Raw genomic sequence first — 21559 nt, 5'->3', positions numbered from 1 at the left:
AACATGTGTGTCTTCATATTTCCACGCAAACTGAATCTCTTCCCACACTCTGGACACTCGTGAGGTTTGTCACCTGAATGCACTAACATGTGACGCTTCACATCTTGAGGACGGGTGAATACCTTTGGACACTGTGGACACTGATGAGTCTTCATCTTCTTTATGACAGGTGAAGTTTGTGTGAAGGTTTTCTCCCCGGATGTTGGGAGAAGCGTCAAGGCTTGAGTATTGTTTCTTAGAGTTAGACTTGATGTGAGCACTTGGCGGTCAATGGTGGTGCTTCTTCTTTATGATAGGCGCAGTTTGTGTCAAGGTTTTCCCTTAATGCTCGTGCTGGACATCAATAGCTGTGGTGCTGCTAAAATGGCGGCGGTTGTTTACCCTCTCATCACCTGAGCGTTCCAATGTTTTTGTCTGGTTCACCATATCATTTTTCCAACCTCTTAATTTTGTTTATATCTAGTCATTTAAAATTAACACTTGTATTTATTCTCATGTTTTTGAATCAAAGAATATACTTGGAATTGTTTCTTTAAACATAATGCCACACAATTATACTTTTTGAAGGAAACAGCTCTCCCATAGTGAATGTGTTCTGAACCATAATGGAATCTGACCCATGTATCAATCGGGTCAACCCTTGTGTGGCGTTTCCAAAATGGTTGCTCCTGTTGGTGTAGCGATTTAATCTTATACTCGCTCCATTATCTCATTATCTTAATAGCATAACTAATTACAGAAGCTACAATCCTTTCCCCAATTACAGGTAATACTCCTAGTTGGAGGGAGCTGAGGTGTAATCACCATATATGTAAGCGATTTGATGAATATCGACCAGTACAATCTCCAGTCAAGAATGTAGTAATCGGTGTAGGCAGTTCTAATCGACCCAAGACGCTACAGCTTCGACACAGAGCAGGCAGCAGACTACGACCTCATCCAGCTACAACGCTCTCCCACATCTTTAAAGAAATGGCCACTGCTTATTTGAAATAAGCGGGGGAATTCTGGGAAGGAGAAAAACATTTGCAGTCTCCGTGGTGTAGTGGTAAGACACTCGCCTGGCGTTCCGCGAGCGCTATGTCATGGGTTCGTATCCTGGCCGGGGAGGATTTATTGGGCGCAATTCCTTAACTGTAGCCTCTGTTTAACGCAACAGTAAAATGTGTACTTGGATGAAAAAACGATTCTTCGCGGCAGGGGATCGTATTCCAGGGACCATAGGATTAAGGACTTGCCCGAAACGCTACGCATACTAGTCGCTGTCGGTCCATAGAATTACCCAAATCGACCCAAATCGGCCCAAAAGTACCCAAATCCTCCTAGCATTACGTAAGTAATGAAGAAATATGGTATATTTACTTACTATAATGTTGGTGCTACACATAGAACATGATCAAACCTATTTTTACACTGAAATAATCTAATTTCATAACGAAATTAGACGTAAATATGTGAGAGGTGACACCATAGGAAATCGACGGTCCAAGCGACAATTGTGTGGAGCGACTTATCCAAGATATATGGTCGCCAGGAGAGTGTTTGCTGCCATATCAGCCTCCTGTACACAGTGATCCAGTCCTTTTCGTTCATTGAACACCGAACCCTACACGCCCTCTGATATATTGCTTAATTAACAAATATTCACAAATAAAGATTATAGTTGTATATGTTATCAGAAAGGCAGATATAAAATAGTTTTTGTGAATCCATCACAGAGATTATACCTTATTAGAGAGGAAAAATATTCATACTTTAAACAAGGCTTCATGGCCGACGCTCTCCTTACCGATATGGGAACTATGACCTTCCGAAGATCAATGTAATTTAATCTAGATATTGTAATAAACGAAGTTTTCTATGTCATCATAAAGACATAAATATAAGCTGCATGTTAATACTTTGGCATAAATATAACTGAATTGAAAGTTAAGATATATGCCTTTTTATAGTTACTTGATGGCTCGTTCAGGGAGTGTGAAGGCCTCCACACAATTCCAATCAATTTTATAATTACTTTGCATATATGCAAAGTAACGCCATAGGTCTTTATGTCAGAATAAAGCCATGTAGACGATAATGTAACTACATTTCAAGGAAAACATATCTTAATATAATTATTAAATGAATGCAAAGTTATGGTTAAATAAATAGCCAATACCACACAATCGCCGGTGTCCGGACACATGAATAGTCGCATTAGGTGAAAGGAAATGTACCCAACCATTTCCATTTACCCAACCAGTTTGTGCACCCTATACTCATCCTCTGTGCGGTAATTTATTGTGCACCCCATACTCATCTTGTTACCAGTAGTTTGTGCAACCCATACTCATCCTGTGACCCGTAATTTATTGTGCATCCATACTCATCCTGTTACCGGTAGTTTGTGCAGCCCATACCCATCCTGTGACCTGTAATTTATTGTGCAACCCATACTTATCCTGTGACCTGTAGTTTATTGTGCAGCTAATACTCATTCTGTGAGTCATAGGACATTGCGCAACCCTTTCTCATCGTGTGAATCTTTGTTTACTTTGCTCTCCATATTCATCCTCTGCGCGATAGTTTCTTGTGCAACCCATACCCATGATGTGAGTGGTAGTTTATTGTGTACCCTATACTCATCCTGTGAGTATAGGGTACACAATTCTTGTTTGGATTCTTGTAATGTTATTTGTCTATTTGTAGTCACAGTATTTGTGCGCCCCTTGAGGGACTTGAATTAGAGGGGGGTTGAAATAGCCTAAGCTACTCTATCCCTTTGAGATGTATTTATTGCTTATCTCAATAAACATACTTGAACTTGAACTTGGGTACACAATGAGTTCATTTGTACTCCATACTCATCATCAAGAAGTGCATTTTACCAGCATTGTAATATAAATTAAGAATAAAAGCTTAACTGGATTACGGACCCATAATCAAAATAAGAGTCATCACTAATTATCATGACAAATTGTCTAGGCTACACTTCTGCCTTCGACAAGCTGCCGCCGGAGGTGGGTATAGTTTATTGTACACCCCCGCACCCCCAGTCCTGGAAGGGCGGGCATTGGGATGTGGACATGTGTACCATTATACCCCCCCCCCCCACACACACACACACACTCCTCTCCTGTTAATAATAATACTAATAATAATAAAAATTAAAAATAATAACGTTAATAAATATTATAATTAAAACACTTACTGTAATACCCTAGTGCTTGAATGAAGGTGAAGGAAAGACCCAATAAATGTGTAAGTGTATTAAAAACCAAATTTTCGTTGGGTGAGCTGGCAGGTGAGCACCACCTGCCAGCTCACCCAGTAATGAACATCACCTGCACACTGCACCGAACCACTTGCCAGCAGGTGCAGAAGTACGATGGAGAGAGCAAAGTATACAATATTTCAAGTATAATATTAAAGATATATTTAGGATTTAATGTTTTCCTATAAAGTTTCAATAATACCTTTATTTGATTTTTTGTATTATTTTCTACCACAGACGTGGCCACACATTAACAATGCTAACCAGCATATATACATTTTCTTCAGTCCGCCATGGACTCTAACCCTTTCCACTACCGCCCACAAGATGGGTATAGGGTGCATAATATAAGAACTAAACTAACTAACTCCATTGATAGGGTTAGAGATTTGTTAAACATATAGTTCAGGGATTTATTGAACAATCAACCACAGAAGGTGATTGTAGTGTTTTTAAAATGCTAGGCTAAGCTACATACGTAAATACATAAATACACAGATTTACGTATGCCCTACATAAAGTGTTCGATGTGTCTTTTACATAGTGTCATTAACGTGCATTTACAAAGGTGAAATTGAATTCTGACCAGCTTGCACACATACTTTATACACATACATATACACACACAGACGTATGCGTACATATACATATATATATTACATACATATATATACACATACATACACATATATATATTTGTCTCTTTTACTCTGACAAGGTGAGATAACTGATAGAGAAACTAGTGTGCAATTAAGCACTTAATCACTGAAGGTGATTAAAGTGCTTTCACAAGCTCAGGTTATAGAGTTACATCACATACATTCATTGTATAATTGATACGTTACATGGTCAATCTAGGGTACAAGTTCAATATATCATCAAGTGTTCCAGTACTCAAATAGTAATTACACAGTTCAGCATACCTTAGCCCAGGAGGGCGAAAGTCAGTCAGTATGGGACATTCTATAATATAATGTTCAAGGGAGTGCATATTTTCTCTTTCACAAAGTTGACACATTGTGTACTCGACATTTGGGTTTTGAGAAAGCTGCCAGATACGTCTATATCCCAAGCGTATTATGGCCACTATAACATCACATTGCTGGGTTCTTGTTCCATTAATCCTGTATGTGAATGTCTCCGCACGATATCTATCATAATATTTAATGCTACAACTTTCAGGCCTTTGTGAATTTGTTAGGTCGGTGAGATTTTTCATTAGATGTTTGCTTAAGTATTCTCTTTGTCACTGCTAATGAAACACCCATATAAATTTCTAACACTGGTTTTCTACAGGCTGTCTTTGCAAGCATATCAACAGTGTCATGCCTTGAGATGCCAACATGTGATGGTATCCATAGGAATTTAATTTCAAATCTCTTTTCTTTGGCAGCTAAAATATTCATTCGAATATCACTGACTATTTTCTGGGTGTCACTACTATGTGCGTTCAATACCAGGAGTGCACTCTGCGAATCACAGTATATAAGTCCACTGCCTTTGTGTTTTAAAAATTCAGTGGCAAGGTATATGCCTGCAAGTTCGGTTTGAGTTGTACTTGCCCAATCATTGACGCGCTTCATTCATGTGTGTACGAGAGAAGATTGTTCAAATATATTACATGCGCATCCGGTACATCGTCCACCTTCTTCTACAGAACCGTCGTAATAGCACTGATACACATCGTTACCCATACTCTGAGTACTTTCAGTGATGCTTCACAGTGTTAACTGTTTTAATAATGTAGAGTGTACATTATCTTTCTTGGGTGCATTTACAAAATCAACTGCTAGATCCAAGTTATCCCATGGAGTAATTGGTTGATTAATCGTTAATTGAGTTGGGTACATATTTAATATTTTGATGGAGTTGGCTACCTTGTAGAACCAAAATGCATTCACGCCGAAAACTGTGCTAATAGACAAAATTATGTTAGAGATATGGGTCTATAATTATCTGAGTGTGCTTTGGGGATGGGAACAATGACACTGTCCAATCATCAGGTAATACTCCTTCACTTAAACTCATTCTGTACAACACTAAAAGTGGATTACCTGGTACTTGTGAGACTAATCTCAGTAAACTGTAAGTAATACCGTCCTCTTCAGGAGCAGTTGACTTATTTGATTGTGCTACACAGCCTTCCCGGCTTGGTGCCTTCTTTGGTAATTACTTATCAAAGGCAGCTCCATACGAGGAGCTGCCTCGTATGGGCCAATAAGTCTTTTGCAGTTACCTTCATTCTTATGTTCTTACTTACATTTACTGAACTTTATCATCATCATCATTTACAGAAAGAAATTAACATAAAAAGTAGTCATTTTAATACACAAAACAGAAGTAGATATTATGTAAATTATGATGCAGGATATAGGATCACTATTAAGAACTTAATTATAAACCACAATATGTTTTATATCGTCAGAAATTCTGAAACATACCATATATTTTCAAATATTTACAATTAAAGTATTTATTTAGGAAATATGTATTTTAGTTACCCTAGTAAGCTCTGAGAACACACATTCGATCTTGCAGCAAGAATTTCTTCCCACTAATCTGAGAGATGCTAATGAGACCAGTCTCGACCCATTGGACAAGTCATGAACAACAATCAACTACAGCACCATCTATGTCAGAAGATATTCAAAATATTCTTGATGTCATTCAAATTGTCAATACGAGAACAGAATACATAAGAGTTACAGTTTAGTGATGTCAAAGGAATCATATTGACTGACCGAGCCCCATTGTAAATATCCGTGGCTTCCTGACCATAAAGGTACCGCCGCGGATAAGGGTAAGGAGGGTACCGTCGGGGGTAAGACACCGGATGTACCCCATATACAAGCCACACTAGCTATTAGTTCATATAAGCTGACAACTTACCCAAATAAACATTACTTCCTAATTATATATATATATATATATATATATATATATATATATATATATATATATATATATATATATATATATTTATATATATATATATATATATATATATATATATATATATATATATATATATATATATATATATATATTATGTAAATTATGATGCAGGATAAGATCACTATTAAGAACTTAATTATAAACCACAATATGTTTATATATATATCCTACTCACACTCATCCTAGCACAGTAATTTATTGTGCAACCCATACCCATCCTGTTACCAATAGTTTGTGCAACCCATGCTCATCCTGTTACCTTTAGTTTATTGTGAAACCCATACTCATCCTATGAATGGTAATTTATTATGCACCTCATACTCATCCTGTGAGTCATAGGACATTGTGGAACCCTTTCTCATCGTGTGAATCTTTATTTATTTATTTATTTATTTATTTATTTATTTATTTATTTATTTATTTATTTATTTATGCATATACAAGAATGTACATAAGGAATGTGAGGATACAAATATGGTAATTACAGTCTTGTAAAGCCACTAGCACGCGCAGCGTTTCGGGCAGGTCCTTAATCTATGAAAAATTTTAAGGAGGTAAATAATTGCAAAATTTATAGACAAAAAAAATGATAACAGATTACATGAAATGAAAAAAAAGAAGATGAGAGAAAATTGTAGGTACAGTATATTAAAGCACATAGGTAGCTGAGATTGATTGCAATGACAGCTTAAAATGGTAGTTGACAACAAATTGGTAGGCACAATACAGCAGAAACAATATAAGATTGATTGCAATGACAGCTTGAATGGTAGTTGACAAAAATTGGTAGTCACAATACAGCATATAGCTAGCACATAAAAGAAGACAGCAATGAACACAATGATAAGGTTGTTTGATATTACATAAAAATTTGGAGATTGGGTAACACTAGGTACAGAGCAAATTTAAAGCTCAGTGTAGGAAACTAAGAAGATGAAGTTAGGTACTTTTTGGTTTTGCTTTTAAATAAGGCAAAAGTTTTACAGTTTTTCAATTCACTAGGGAGTGAGTTCCATAGACTAGGTCCCTTAATTTGCATTGAGTGTTTACACAGATTAAGTTTGACCCTGGGGATATCAAAGAGATATTTATTTCTGGTGTGGTGATAATGGGTCCTATTACATCTGTCCAGGGAGAGTTTCAGAGCATGGTTTGCATTTAAGAACAGGGTTTTGTAAATGTAGTTGACACAAGAGAATGTGTGGAGGGAGTTAATATTTAGCAAGTTTAGGGATTTAAACAAGGGAGCTGAGTGTTGTCTGAAAGCAGAGTTAGTTATTATTCTGATAGCAGATTTTTGCTGTGTGATGATGGGCTTAAGGTGGTTTGCAGTGGTAGAACCCCATGCACAGATACCATAATTAAGATAGGGGTAGATTAGTGCATAATATAGTGAGAGGAGAGCAGAGTTAGGAACATAATATCTGATTTTGGAGAGTATACCAATTGTCTTAGAGACTTTCTTAGTTATGTGTTGAATGTGGGTGCTGAAGTTGAGTCTCTTGTCTAGGAATAGGCCAAGAAACTTGCCATCATTTTTATTACTGATGTTAATGTTGTCTATCTGTAGCTGAATTGCATTTGATGATTTGCTTCCAAATAAGATGCCCGAAACGCTTTGCGTAATAGTGGCTTTAGGCATTGTATGTACTAGCTATACCTATAAGTTAAACAATCCTTGTAAATATTTATTGTATGTATGTACCTTACCTAAATAAAATTGTATTGTTGTTGTATTGTAAGATGTAGTAAGTCTTTTCGATGTTTAATGTTAGTTTGTTCGTTGACATCCATAAGTGGACTTTTTTAATTCATTATTCACAACATTATTTAGTGTATGTGGGTTGAGGTTTGAGTAGATAAGGGTAGTATCGTCAGCAAACAATATAGGTTTGAGAATATTAGAGACATTAGGCAGATCGTTTATATATATAAGAAATAGAAGAGGTCCTAAGATGCTGCCCTGTGGCACTCCAACGGTAATTGGTAGAGTGGAAGAAGTTGTATCATTGATGGTTACATATTGGTGTCTGTCACTAAGATAGGATCGGATGTAGTCAAGGGCAAGGCCTCGGATTAAATAATGCTGGAGTTTAAGTAAGAGGTAGTTGTGATTAACAGTATCAAAGGCTTTTCTTAGGTCAATGAAGAGTCCAATCGGTAACTCATTTTTGTTAAGGGCTGAGTAGATAATGTCAAGGAGACTAATGATTGCATCATTGGTGCTCTTTTGGGACCGGAAGCCAAACTGACAGGGGCTGAGTATGTCTTTGTTTACTTTGCTTTCCATACTCTGCTCTCCGATAGTTTCTTGTGCAACCCATACCCATGATGTGAGTGGTAGTTTATTGTGTACCCTATACTCATCCTGTGAGTATAGGGTACACAATGAGTTCATTTGTACTCCATACTCATCAAGAAGTGTATTTTACCAGCATTGTAATATAAATTAAGAATAAAGGCATAATCTTATTATGTACCCATAATAAAAATAAGAGCCATCACACTATAATTTTCATGACAAAAGGCCTAGACTCCACTTCCGCCTTCGACAAGCTGCTGCCGGAGGTGGGTATAGTTTATTGTACACTCCCGCACCCCCAGTCCTGGGAAGAGGGGCATTCGAATGTGGACATATGAACCATTACCCCCAACCCTTCCCTGTTAATAATAATTGAAACACTACACTACACACTATATGTTCATTTAATATTTCAAGTATAAGAATCAAGATATATTTAGGATTTAACGATTTAACATTGTCTCAATCATACCTTTATTGCACTTTATCATCATTATTTACAGAAAGAAATTAACATAAAAATGTAGTTAATTTTAACATACAAAACCGAATTTGAACATTGTTAATTTTGATGCAGGATCACTATTAATAAGAACTTAATTATAAACCACAATATGTTGTGTATCATCAGAAATATATATATATATATATATATATATATATATATATATATATATATATATATATATATATATATATATATATATATATATATATATATATATATTTATATATATATATATATATATATATATATATATATATATATATATATATATATATATATATATATATATTTATATATATATATATATTTATATATATATATATATATATATATATATATATATATATATATATATATATATATATATATATATATATATATATATATAAATGGAAATTTAGCACATTTAAATAATGTTATTAAGCTTAAGAATAAATTACATAAGATTTCACGGGATTTCACCAAAATGTGTTGTATACAATGAAATGATTATACATTGCTCTGTTGTGAACATTGTATACAGTACCTCAAGATATAAATCCCACACCACTTAACTAGCTCCCAGATACCTAATTAATTCCCTACTCTCTGTAAATGTCTTCCTGGTGTGTGTGTGTGCGCGTGTGTGTGCGTGTGTGTGTGTGTGTGTGTGTGTGTGTGTGTGTGTGTATACACCCACATATGTGTTGTATGTGGATGCTGAAGTTCAGTCTCTTGTCTATGTATAGGTCAAGGAACTTTCAATAATCATTATTGCTAATGTTAACATTGTGTATATGAAGTTGAATTTGGTTTCAGGATTTACTTCCGAACAAAAATAGTAGTCGGTCTTTTTTATGTTTAATGTGAGTTTGTTAGTTTACATCCATGAGTGGACTTTTTAAATCTGTTATTTTCATTATTATATAGTGCGTTTGGGTTGGGGTATGAATAGATGAAGGTAGCATCGTCAGCACTTATGTTTACACTTATTGGAAGTATCTAAGTATCAACTAAAGTATCTTCACACTTGACTTAAACTTTAGTAGCTATTTTCTGGACCATTCCTCAAGTTTCGGAGGTCAACGAAGATGGAATTCACATGAAATGGATTATGTTACCATCACTAATAATGTTGTGTTTTTCTCTGTCTAGCTTCGGACACGGTCATGTTACAATTGTGTCTTAGAGAGTTGCGCGCAATTAAGGATGATAGAAATCACTTACAATTAATGAAGGATGGTAGAAAATCACAATTAATGCATCAAGCTTGGAGACTTGAATTGAAATTGAAATTGAAATAAGTTTATTGGGGTAAAATACACACAAAGGGATGAGGTAGCTCAAGCTATTCTCACCCCGTTCAGTACATCGTGTTAATACATACATAGACACACACACTTGTACACATTTTAGTGTAACAAGCAAGGCAAATAGTTCTGTTTGATGGGTAGAGGCAACTGCACTTGCAGCTGCACCCGTGTGGCGGTGTAGGAAACCATCAATGTATATGATTTGAGAGAGAGAGAATGATCTGTGGACAGAGCATCAATATGGCGTAAGGTATTGGGCTTTGCCTCAAGATGAAGCATAATAAAGAACCCGTATATCAGGAGAAAAAATTACATTAAAAATTGTCCACATGATACATATATATAATCACGTTTTAAACATTTCAATTGTATTATTTGCATATATATATATAATTAGGAAGTAATGTTTATCTGGGTAAGTTGTCAGCTTTTATGAACTAATAGCTAGTGCGGCTTGTATACTGGGTACATCCGGTCTCTTACCCTCTGCGGCGGTAACTTTATGGTCAGGAAGCCACAAATATTTACAGTTCAAGTTCAAGTATGTTTATTGAGACAAGAAAAAAATACATTTCAAAGGGATAGAGTAACTTAGGCTATTTCTACCCCCTCTACTGCAAGTCCCTCAAGGGGCGCACAAATTCAGTAAGTACAAATAGACAATAAACATTACATGAATCCCATTTAACATTGCAGGTTAATATAGTAAGTACAGCATCTAATTGTTACACTCTTGGGGCAAAATTTTTGTAGCTCCTTAGTATACTGTCTATCATACCATTATCACACATACAAACAATTTGATGTGGTACATTACTTATTTCCTTATTTCTATAGTTATCAATAAGTTGACACTCTAATACATAATGTTCTAAGGTGTGGGCGTGCGGCATACTACATAATTTACAATCCTTATCTTTTTCACTGACATCAACTCCGTATTGCCAGATATATTTGTATTCTAATCTTAATCTCATGTAAATTGAATCCTTCCAAGTTGACTTTCCTTTACCATAGGTGAAGGACGAGTTTGTATTTATTACTAAATAATTCTTAAGTGTGTTACTACTATCCCCTATTGCCATTCTTTTTATCATTTCTTCTTATTAATATTATATATACATGTACACATAATCATACATACATGTACATATATATACATATGCGGTAAATCCACATAAATGAAATATGGAATTTTCCGCATACAAATGATTATTGTTTCGTGATCGTCAATTGCATATATACATATACATACATACATACATACACATTCACATGCATATTCAATCACCCACACAAATACACACATCAATAATCTTTGTATCACAAGTGATTCAACAAGAGGCTCACAAGTCACTATACTAGGCACTTTACATCTATGGTGAGTCGTCCAATTACTAGTCTTGCTCTACACCCACCCAACTGGGCGGCAGCTTAACAGTCATGTGCTCCACACCCACCCAACTGGGCGGCAGCTTTACAGTCATGTGCTCCACACCCACCCAACTGGGCGGCAGCTTAACAGTCATGTGCTCCACACCCACCCAACTGGGCGGCAGCTTTATAGTCATGTGCTCCACACCCACCCAACTGGGCGGCAGCTTAACAGTCATGTGCTCCACATCCACTCAACTGGGCGGCAGCTTAACAGTCATGTGCTCCACACCCACCCAAATGGGCGGCAGCTTTACAGTCATGTGCTCCACACCCACCCAACTGGGCGGCAGCATAACAGTCATGTGCTCCACACCCACCCAACTGGGCGGCAGCTTTACAGTCATGTGCTCCACACCCAACCAACTAGGCGGCAGCTTAACAGTCATGTGCTCCACACCCACCCAACTGGGCGACGGCTTTACTATCATTTGCATGAATTACTTACAGTAAGAAAATTTTAGATACTTCGCTAAGATTTCGGGCAGCACATCATTATAAATGAAGTACTTACACTTTTCTTGGACATCAATGATGGTGTTATCTCTGAATTCCGCGATTTTTTTAAATTCCAGTACTGTATATAATGACGCAAAGTATGCGAATAGTTCTGCAATAGTGATCCTATCCTGCGTCATAATTTACATACATATCTACTTCTGTTTTGTGTATTAAAATTACTACATTTTTATGTTAATTTATTTCTGTAAATGATGATGATGATAAATTTCAATAAATGTAAGTAAGAACATAAGAACGGAAACTGGTCGCGTAAATGGAAATGGTTGGGTACATTTCCTTTCACCTACCTAATGCCTAATAATTCATGTGTCCGGACACTGGCGATGGTGTGGTATTGCCTATTTATTTGACCATATCTTTGCTTTCATTTAAGATATGTTTTCATTGAAATGTATTTACATTATCGTCTACATCTGTCTTTATTCTGAAATAAAAACCTTTGATGTTACTTTGCATATATGTACATTAATTATAAAATTGATTGGCTTGTGTGCAGGCCTTCACACTCCCTGAGCGAGCCATCAAGTAACTATAAAAAGGCATATATCTTCACTTTCACTTCAGTTATATTTATACCAAAGTATTAACATGCAGCTTATATGTCTTTCTGATGACATAAAAAACTTCGTTTTTTACAATATATAGATTCAATTAACATTGATTTCAAAAGGTCATAGTTCCCATCGAAAGGGAGAGCGTCGGCCAAGAAGCCTTGTTTAAAATATGAATATTTTTCCTCTCTAATAAGGTATAATCTCTGTGATGCATTAACACAAACTATTTTATATCTGCCTTTCTGATAACATATATAAATATAATCTTTATTTGTGAATATTTGTTAATGAAGCAATATATCAGAGAGCGTGTAGGGTTCGGTGTTCTATGAACGAAAAGGACTGGAGTAGTTTAAATAGCGAACGCATACCAACGAATAACGCTAGTATCTATATAACAAATTTATTGTCATGTGGAATTAATTTAACTTCCAGACACTTTTTTTTAATAAATATTAAATATTTTGTGGCTGTTTATGAAAAATATTATTATAAATACACATTCTACTTGTTAATATTATCAATTAAATTTGCGACAATTTGAGCCATGAAATACGACGACTGGATCACTGTGTACAGGAGGCTGTTATGGCAGCAAACACTCTCCAGGCGACCATATATCTTGGATAAGTCGCTCCACACAATTGTCGCTTGGACCGTCGACTTCCTATGGCGTCACCTCTCACATATTTACGTCTCATTTCGTTATGAAATTAGATTATTTCAGAGTAAAAATAGGTTTGATCATGTTCTACGTGTAGCACCAACATTATAGTAAGTAAATATACCATATTTCTTCATTACTTACGTAATGCTAGGACGATTTGGGTAGTTTTGGCCTGATTTGGGCCGACTTGGGTAATTCTATGGACCCGCCATAACTGCAAAAATGTGCTGAATTTCAAAATATACCTGGAAAAAATCAAGGAAAATTGGTGGGTGGGGGGGGGGGAAGGAAACCTTCAACAAGCTGCCAGCTTCCCGTTTTTATCGAGGCCACTAAGGTTAGTGGCCCTCAGGTAAATCGGGTAAAATAATATTCCAAGACAATTACAGCATAACTGATAAAGTTAGGCTAGAGTAATATAAATTTCTGGTAAATTTAGAGTGATGTAAATTTCTAGAGTAATATAAATTTAAATTTCATATTAACTTGACTGACAGTTATAAATGTCAATCTGCCTTCAATAAACTCTTCGGTGAAACATTTATAATCAAGAGTATTATTCATAAATATGCCTAAACAAAAAATATAAAATAGACATCAGTTTGCATATGAATCTGATGAGAAAATTCCTTGATTAACCTACATTTCCCTATCAATCAAATGGTCTCATCTTAAGTACGTCTCAGACTGTCTTCTTCACCAGCAACAATGCTAAATAATATTACAACAATAATGTCCATAACTTAGCTACAGAGTATATTACATTTTAAATAAATTTTCACAGAGAACAAAAACAGAAAGCACATTATTATTTACACAAATATGAAGAAAAACATTTAAAGCTTTGATTTATCTTTGCTAAACTAAAGAGATATTTCTATACTTATAAGCAATTTTGAATTTTCCTATAGTGACAGCTTCTCTAGTTCTTGCTTGGTCATCTAACTTTCATAAAGAACAATATAATAAAATATCTTGATCTTTACCTTTCATGGTGAAGTGTATTTCTCAAACAAAATAGAATTACCTTTGAAGAACATCAAACTGACATTGTGAGAGCACACACACACTTTTAGATTAAAGTTAAGTTAATATACCTGTACGTGCTTCATTATCCTTCAACATTCTCTTAATTACCTTCCACACACTAAGTGTTTAGCCTATTATCTGCATGTGTCATTTTGTGCCTCTTCATATCACCCAAGACGACTGAATCTCTTCCCACACTCTGGACACTCGTGAGGCTTGTCGCCTGAATGCACTAACATGTGAGTAGTCATACTTGCACGTTGACTGAATCTCTTCCCACACTCTGGACACTCATGTGGTTTGTCACCTGAATGCACTAGCATGTGAGTCGTCATACTTCCACGTTGACTGAATCTCTTCCCACACTCTGGACATTCATGAGGTTTGTCACCTGAATGCACTAACAAGTGCTGTATTATAGTTCTACGTTCTCTAAATTTTTTGCCACACTCGGCACATTGAAAAGGTCTCTCATCCGCATGCACCATCCTGTGAGTCTTCATATGTCCACGCTGACTGAATCTCTTCCCACACTCTGGACACTCATGAAGTTTGTCACCTGAATGCACTAACATGTGAGTCTTCATATTTCCATGCTCACTGAATCTCTTCCCACACTCTGGACATTCATGAGGTTTATCACCTGAATGCACTAACATGTGACGTTTCACATGTCCAGGACGGGTGAATACCTTCGGACACTGTGGACACTGGTGAGTCTTCATCTTCTTTATGACAGGTGCAGTTTGTGTGAAGGTTTTCTCCCCCGGATGTTGGGAGAAGCGTCAAGGCATGAGTGTTGTTTCTTAGAGTTAGACGTGATGTGAGCACTTGGCGGTCAATGGTGGTGCTTCTTCTTTATGATAGGTACAGTGTGTGTCAAGGTTTTCCCTTAATGCTCGTGCTGGACATCACCGGCGGGTGCTGCTAAAATGGCGACGGTTGTTTACCCTCTCATCACCTAAGCGTTCCAATGTTTTTGTCTGGTTCCACATATCATTTTTCCTACTTCTTATTTTGTTTATAATTGGTCATTTACAATTAACGCTTGTATTTATCCCTATGCTTTTCAATCAAAGAATATACTTGGAATTGTTTCTTTAAACATAATGCTACATGATTATACTTTTTTGAAGGAAACAGCTCTCCCATAGTGGATGTGCTCCGAACCATAATGGATTTGACCCAATTATCAGTTGGGTCAACCCAAGTATCGCGTTTCCAAAATGGTCGCCCATGTTGGAATAGACGAACGCTGAAAAAATATGGTTGAAAACATCTTGATAACTTAAATTATTTATTAGTCACAAGAATGACAGAAATAGAAACTTTATATAAAACCTTTCCCAGACAAATATTTTTTAAGTAAAACCGCAGATATTTGTAGTTGTATAAAGTGGCAGTTTAGACGGGGACTGGTCAAGTCGTATACTGCAATTTCGGATACCGGGCTAGAAACAACTTCGTTCACTGAGAAGTTTGTATATACAAACCATTCCGTTCGTATATGCGCTGGTTTGTGTTCGCTGTTGTTCTCGTCTGAATAAATACATGGCACTTGTTCATATAATTAGCGCTTCCATTATTATAATTATTTATCCATTATTAGAATAACAAGGTGCAAACCATACCCCCTTACAGTTGAAATCTATTTATTTATATACAAGAAGGTACATTGGGTTGCGAGAGTACATAACATATATTAAGAGGTACATTGTAGCAAGATTTGAGATTAAAGGATTTAAGACTAACACGTTTAGAAACAAGGCGCCCCCGAAGGAGGCTATTATTTGTTATGCACCCCATACTCAACCAGTAAGTAGTGGAGCAAAACATAGATTACATGGTCATAAAGTCTTAATCAGGCCAATTCAACTCTATTTCTTTCTTTATTATGCACCCCATACCCATCCCGTGGGCGGTGGTGTAAAGGATTACAGAGGCACATAATCGGTTCAGGAACTGAACCCTCTAGTTCGTTTAGCTAAGCAAATAACAATTTGTGACACTAGTTACAAAATTATTAATATTATATATACATGTACACACTCCCATACATACATGTACATATATATATATACGTATGCATATATACATACACATACATATCTAATCACCTACACAAATACACACATCAATAATCTTTGTGTCACAAGTGATCAACAAGAGGCTCACAACAGTCACTATACAAGGCACTTTACATCTATGGTGAGTCACAAAGTTACTAGTCTTGCTGCACACCCACCCAACTGGGCGGCAGCTTTACAGTCATGTGCATGCATTACCTACAGTAAGCAAATTTTGGATACTTCGCTAAGATTTCGGGCAGCACATCATTATGAATGAAGTACTTACACATTTCTTGGACACTATTGATGGTGTTATCTCTAAATTCCGCGATTTTTTTCACATTCCATTATATAATGACGCAAAGTAAGCGAATAGTTCTGCTGACAGAGTTTACATTTAGTCAAATCTACATCAGCAAATGTTACAAACTCCCAGAGGTACTTGTAGCCGAGCCTAAGCCTAGCAGTGGTAACATCTAGAAGTCTGCTAACATTATTGGATGACCCATAGACGTGCGGTTCTTCCTGCATAATAGAATGATGATAGATGGAGTAACTGGTGTGAATTTCACTTTGCCTCAAGTCTCCGAAATTTAGTTGATGTTCCTGGGATATTGCTGCCCTCAGGCTGCTCAAAGGCAGTCCAAGTTTGTAATCAATTCCCTCTTTACGAGCAAAAGTCTTGGGCAACTCATCAGTTCTCAGTGGCTATTTTTACATTATCATTTACAACTAACTTAAGTTAAATAGCAACCAGTAAACAGACTGCTGTTTTCTAATTCTAGTTTCAGGCACTTCCTGGGATAAAACGCGAACATTCCTTGAGGAACTGTGAGGTGCTTATCTGTTTTTCCTCGTAACGGTCCCAAAGCTTCCACAAATGTTCCTGTTTCTCTTTATTGCCCTTGCGGCGACTGGACTTTAGCTTTTGATCAGAAACCAGTTGGTATTGCAAGGTTACCAGGGACGCCTCACGGTATAGTAAGGGGATTAAAATATATAAAGCCAAGTTGTCCCTCACTGCCCTTTGATTCAGACGCTAGTGCCCTCCTTCTACGTCATTGTTGGTCCTCACCAGTCGTCTAAATGCACACCAGTTCCCCAATTCCCACACACTGTTGCACAGCCACGTATTTTTTATGTAATGAGTTAATTGTGTCGTTAAGGGTGGGACTGCTAGCCGACTTTTCTAATTCAGCAAACGCCTTACAATTATGTAGTACACACGTACCACATAAGTACGTGTGTGTTACACACGTACACACACACACCTTGTCAAGCACAAGACGAAGCTTGAAAAAGTTTAATGGTATGCCAATAGCTAGTCCCAGGACTAAGAGGCATGAGTTACGAGGACAGGCTGCTAGAAATGCACCTCATGACACTGGAAGACAGAAGAGTAAGGGGAGACATGATCACTACCAACAAAATTCTCAGAGCAATTGATAGGGTACATAAAGATAAGCTGTTTAGCACGGGTGGTAGGCGAACAAGGGGACACAGGTGGAAACTTAGTACCCAAATGAGCCACTGGGATGTTAGAAAGAACTTTTTCAGTGTCAGAGTAGTTAATAGATGGGAATGCATTAGGCAGTGATGTGGTGGAGGCTGACTCCATACACAGTTTCAATACAGATATGATAGAGCCCAGTAGGCTCAGGAATCTGTACATAAGTTGACTGCCAGTTGAGAGGTGGGACCAAAGAGCCAGAGCTCAACCCCGCAACAACAACTAGGTGAGTATACACACAAACACACACACGTACACACACACACGTACACACACACAGACACAAACATACACACACTAATGCCTCTATTCACCTTGCAGTAAATTGGAACCTGAAAGTCAGGAAGCTGCTAAAGGCTGCATCTTGGGGATGTGTGTGTGTGTGTTAGATAAAAATATATGTTGTTTAGATATGATGGAGGAAAAGAGGCCGAGAGTCGGTACATTAGACAACCGACGCTTAGAAAGGCGGGGCCCAAGAGCTAACAGCTAAATCTTGGAAATAATAAATTAAAATATTAATACACCCACATACATGTTTCACATTATTTTGGCTGAGGGCACACTGAGGGCTGATGGCCCCGTCGACGGGCAGGAAGTCGGCGGTTGATCAAAGGCCTCCCACATCCTCCACATACCTGAGGATTATTCCGGCTAAATTTTAAACGGAAGTAATGTCTTGGCATTTACAGCTTCAGCGGTGGGTGGGTCCGTGGGTTTATTACACTATGAGTGAAAACAATCGCCTATTCTCTATTTTATATTGCCGCTTGCAGAGCTAGAAGCTGTTGCTCTTGTGTGGCGTTGCACAAGGGGATTAATATCTGGATTAATATCTTTCAATATTTCCAGTATTTTTAAAGGTATCGCTTAAATACCGAAGATACTGTCATTGGACACCGCTTAATTGACAATGTCTCAACAACGCAGTCTGAAGATGTGCGTGGCTCCTGCTATTGCAATGATGCTCATTTGCTTTTCAATGATGCGCCTTAGTTGTCCCCTCTCTAACTTACCGTTCTAAATACCCCTTCTCCATCTCTCGCAAACATTCCCCCTCATACATCTCCCCCCTTTCCTCCTGTCCCCCTGTCAATCTTTGTCGCCCTGTCCATCTTTGTCCCCCTGTCCTTCTCTCTGTCCCTGTACCTCTCTGTCCCCCTGCCCACTCTTTCTGTCCGCTGTCCTTCATCTGTCCCCCTCCCTTTCCTCCAGTCCCCTTGTCCCTGTCTCTGTTCCCTGTCCCTATCTCTGCCCTCTGTCCGCCCTTTCTGCCCCCCTGTTCCTGTCCCTCTGTCCCTGTCCTTCTCTGTCTGTCCCTGTCCCTCCCTGTCCCCCTGCCCACTCTTTCTATCCCCTGTCTCTCCTCTGTCCCCTCTCCTCCCTCTGTCCCCCGGTCCCCTCTCTGACCCTGTCCCTCTGTCTCTGTGTTTCTGTCCCTCTGTCTCTGTCCCTGTCCCCTCTCTGTCCCTGTCTCCCTCCCTGTCCCACTGCCCCCCCCCCCTCTGTTCCCCCGTCCCTCCTCTGGCCCTGTCCGTCTATCCCTGTCCCTCTGCTCCTGTCCCTGTCCGCCTATCCCTGTCCCTGTCCCCTCTGTCTCTGCCTCTCCTCGTTTCTGCCATTCTTTGTGTCAGCCTATCTCTCTGTCTCTTTCCTCGCTCTATCTCTGTCATTCTCTCACTGACTGTGCATATCCTTATCTATCCGTCTCTGTGTCTAACATTCTCTCCCTGACTCTGTCTATATCTATTTCTCTGTCTCGGTCTTCATCTCTTTCTCTCATCTCCTCTCCTCTCTCTCTCTCTCTCTCTCTCTCTCTCTCTCTCTCTCTCTCTCTCTCTCTCTCTCTCTCTCTCTCTCTCTCTCTCTCTCTCTCTCTCTCTCTCTCTCTCTCTCTCTCTCTCTCTCTCTCCTTACATCATACATACATACATACATTTATTAACACATGTGGTACACGCACAAGGGGACACAGGTGGAAGCTGAGTACCCATATGAGCCACAGAGAGATTATAGAAAGAACTTTTCAGTGTCAGAGTAGTTAATAAATGGAATGCATTAGGCAGTAATGTGGTGGAGGCTGACTCCATACACAGTTTCAAATGTAGATATGACAGAGCCTAGTAGGCTCAGGAATCTATACATCAGTTGATTGACGGTTGAGAGGCGGGACCAAAGAGCCAAAGTCAACCCCCGCAACCACAACTAGGTTAGTACATACATACATACATACATACATAAGATATAAAACAGTGGAGGATTCCCAGGTAGAACAATCAACCACAATGCCCATTACCCCTTTACCCTGTTGTCCTTAACTACACAACTATACAAGAGTCATTAACACGTATAATGGCTGATCCCCCATCACGATAGCATGAAGACCAATTGCTTGACCCTCAGTCCGTCTTGCTCCTCAAATAATTTTCGGGTTAACATGAAAACGTCTCTCGAGTTTATCTCTCTAATGTTGTTTTCCCATCTTTCATTTTATCAGCTTAGTTCCTTTATTATGCCCCAATTACTCATTCATTGAGAGGTAGTTAAACTGAACCCAAATTTAATAAAGTTCCTTTTGCTAAGTCAAGCTACAGTCTTGATAAAGTCAGATATATTGTTTGTTAACACATTTCTCAACAATGAACAGTCAGTTTTATCAAGCTAACATATGCTAACACAACGAGTGAGAGTATTAACTGGTCTAATTATTTTATTAGACCAGTATATATTATTAGATTATACTGGTATAATTATATATATATATATATATATATATATATATATATATATATATATATATATATATATATAATATATATATATATATTATATATATATATATATATATATATTGCCTGTTCATTACAACTATTTAACACTGGGAAGGGATCAGGATAAGGATTTGGGATGGGATGGGGAGGAATGGTGCCAAACCACTTGGACGGCGGTCGGGGATTGAACGCCTAGGACTGCTACTGTGCATTTAAATTACTAACTTACCTGAGAGTCTATATCCGTACATGTCAATGTTTGTGTATACTGGTACTGTGAGGAACATACAGAAGATAAGGGTAGCTGGACACCACAAAATGCTGATGGACAACTTTATTAATGTTGCATAATGTAATGTGTAAGTACTTCATTCATAATGATGTGCTGCCCGAAATCTTAGCGAAGTATCCAAAATTTGCTTACTGTAGGTAATGCATGCACATGACTGTAAAACTGCCGCCCAGTTGGGTGGGTGTGGAGCACATGACTGTAAAGCTGCCGCCCAGTTGGGTGGGTGTGGGCACATGACTGTAAAGCTGCCGCCCAGTTGGGTGGGTGTGGAGCAAGACTAGTAACTGTGTCACTCACTATAGATGTAAAGTGCCTTTTATAGTGACTGTTGTGAGCCTCTTGTTGATCACTTGTGACACAAAGATTATTGATGTGTGTATTTGTGTAGGTGATTATAT

The sequence above is a fragment of the Procambarus clarkii genome, chromosome 32 (genome assembly GCF_040958095.1).
Source record: "Procambarus clarkii isolate CNS0578487 chromosome 32, FALCON_Pclarkii_2.0, whole genome shotgun sequence".
In the NCBI taxonomy this organism is placed as follows: domain Eukaryota; kingdom Metazoa; phylum Arthropoda; class Malacostraca; order Decapoda; family Cambaridae; genus Procambarus; species Procambarus clarkii.
The sequence above is the reverse complement of the archived record's forward strand: the minus strand, read 5'-3'. Positions refer to the sequence as shown.